Genomic DNA, 3292 nt, shown 5'->3' with positions numbered 1-3292 from the left:
CCCAAATCCCGAATTTTTTTTTAAATTTTTTTTTTACTTTTATAATAAAATAAAACTAAATGAAGCATTTTCAACAGATTTCATCTAAAAAAGACTAAATTGTTTTCTCCATATTGAATTCTTAAATAGTTCTGAAATATGGGTAAAATATGGGTAAACTAATATTTTAATGCAATTTAGGATTCTGATAGTTAGAACAAATGTTCGTTTTGTTGGGCACGTGTATTCTGTATGAAAATCAATTAAAAAATAATATATAAGACATATAATAAATTATTGGAAGAACATACATGTTTGTTACAAGTGTTTTTGATATTTTATTTTACTTCCAAAGTGTTGATACATTTTGACCACATATTGAAGATTCAGCACAATCCACAAAATAAGCATACAAGAAAAGTATGATATGCCATAAAATTATTATACAAAAAGAAGACAAAAAGGAAATAGGATTTAAAATAAGAAAAAGAAAGAGAAAAGTAATGCAATTATACTTAATCGGCTATTACATAAACTGATATTTTTAATTGTTACATAATTATGAGTTCAGTATTACGATAAATAAAATTTAAAACAAACATTATATTTAATCTAATAACACTATACAATATGTACAACCATCCAACCATGTTGTTAAGAAAAAAACATTAGTTGTATTGTATCTCACAAAATCAAATACAACGTATTTTCATTTGTCTATAGATTGTAAAAGTAAAATTATAATAGTTATAATTTGTAGAACTTGAAATTGTATTTGAATATATTATGCTTGAATTTATTTTTGAATTTTTGTGAGTGAGACCAATTTTCGGAACTTCAATTTTTTTGAAGATAGGTTTAAACAGGGAAAATGGTCAAAAATACCCCTCAACATTATTTTATTGGTAGACTTTACACCTACTGTCAAAAGCATGTTATTTTTATCTCTGTTGTCAATAACTTAACAAATATACCCCTCCTTGGGTGAAAAGCCCCAAATCAACTAAACTTATCCGATTTTACTTAAATTATCCAATTTTAACCTGACTCGACCCACTTAATAATATTACACATTTCTTTTATCCAAATTAACTTGTTTTCCGCACCATCACCACCACCACTAAAATCACCGCCCTCTCTGAGATCTCCTTCACCATCACCATCGAAATCACTACCTCTCCCACTACTCTACCCCCTTTACATATTACCCACTAAAGCAGGGGGGTAATTTATCTTACCTGAAGCTTGTTGATATTTGCGGTAATGAATTCTCTTAATTGTGTCAGTCTTAGGCTCTTATTTATTGAAACCTGGTAGCCAAGAACCACTTGAAGCAATAGAAAACTAAAACTAGTAAACTTTTAGTACTGTACATATGTTAACATTTTCAGTTACTGATATCCAAAAATGAGTGGATCTCATTAATTAGAAACCAAAATCTTTGAGAAGTGATGTGAGCAACCTCACCATAGAGAATTTTGCCAAGTCCATCGGTGGTGGTGAAGGAGATATCGGAGAGGGCAGTGGCTTTGGTGGGGGCAAACAAGTTGATTTGGGTAAAAAAATGGATTATATTATTATGTGGGTCGGGTCGGAATAAAATTGAGTAGTTTAAGTAAAATCTGATAATTTTAATTGATTTGGGGCTTTCCATCCAAGGAGGGGTATGTTTGTTAAGTTATTGACGTCACAGATAAAAGTAACTTGCTTTTAACGGCAGGATAAAGTCAACCAATAAAATAAAGTTGAGGGGTACTTTTGGACCTTTTCCTTTTTAATAATTCATGGTCAAACATATATTTGAAGAAACATTTTCAAAATTTATGGTCAAACAAGTATTCAATCATACATTTTAAAAATCTATGCTTAAACATACATTTGATGAGAAACTTTCAAAATTTATGGTCAAACAAATATATGAGAATACATTCTCAAAATACATGATCAAACAAATATTTGAATAGTAATTTCCAAAATCTTATCCAAAATGTATGATCAAACACTAGTTTAGTCTTTGTTCATTAAGTATTTACTCTATTTACATCTCATTTCTCCATAATTGAGGTATTTATAGTGTTAAAAAATAATTGCTAATAAAGTATAATGAGAAGAAAAAATAATTAATTTTGTCTTGATCTACTAAATCGACAATATATCATGTAACTAATTTTTTTTATATATCACAATGTAGAATCATAAACGAAAAAAGTATTTATGTTTGTTTCTTTCATTTTTGGTATTTCTTTTCTTAAAAAAACTAACGATATTTTTTAATTTCAACGTTATACGTGACATGTTAAAATAACAATATTAGAAGATATTTTGATACATTATAAATAACTTTATTTCAAGATCATAAAAAAAAAGTTAAAATTATTTTGAAGATTTTATATCCAATCAAATTAAAATACATAAGATAAAAAATAAAATATCGAACACAAAAATTATCCTCGTCACATGATTTGTACTTTTACTAAATTTATTTCTAGACATGTGCGCTGCATGTGTATCACATGCTAATTGGTACACTTAATTTGAAATGAAATACATAGAGGTAAAATATGTGTACCATGAGTTACACGAAATTATAGAGAAAAAAATAAATAAAAGAATGCTTAGAGATGCAGAACCACTTCGGGTATAAAATCTAGAGGATGTGGAACCACATCCGCCATAATCAACTTCACTATCTATATCAATGACGTCTGAAAAAGTGACAGCAAGGAGAGACTCAGACCAAATTATAATATCTATATTTATATCTATTTAATAGGAGCGCTGATAGTTCCTACATGTTAGCGCCACAATTAATTTCTATTTTTTATTTTAAAATATCAGTTAATTAATTATTAATTAAAAGTAAGAAACTGATTTTTTAAAAAAGTAACAGAATTCAAAGGAAAAAAACGTATGTAAATATGATCAGGTTTTGCAAAATTTGAATTCAAAATAAGTTTTGAAAAATTATATATATATATATATATATATACATGTACGTATGTGAATATGAGCAGTTTTTGAAAAATTATATATATATAAAAATTATTTTTATAATTAACGTGAAAGCAATTTTGTAACGACCTGTTTAGTCGATTCGAGCGGCAAGATTATTTTGATAGAAACTGGCTGAGTCGACGGAACAGTCGACGGACCGTCATGGTCACGACGGACCGTCGGGGGTCATCGTTCCAAAACACTTAAACTCTGAAATCTGGGTACTGGGATCAACTCTCTGAACTTCACGACGGAACTGCAGTACGGACCGTCGTAGCCACGACGGACCGTCACAGACCTTTTACTGAAATTGAGTCTC

This window comes from Solanum pennellii, chromosome 10 (assembly GCF_001406875.1).
Source record: "Solanum pennellii chromosome 10, SPENNV200".
Taxonomy (NCBI): Eukaryota; Viridiplantae; Streptophyta; class Magnoliopsida; order Solanales; family Solanaceae; genus Solanum; species Solanum pennellii.
Note: the sequence above shows the minus strand (reverse complement) of the source record.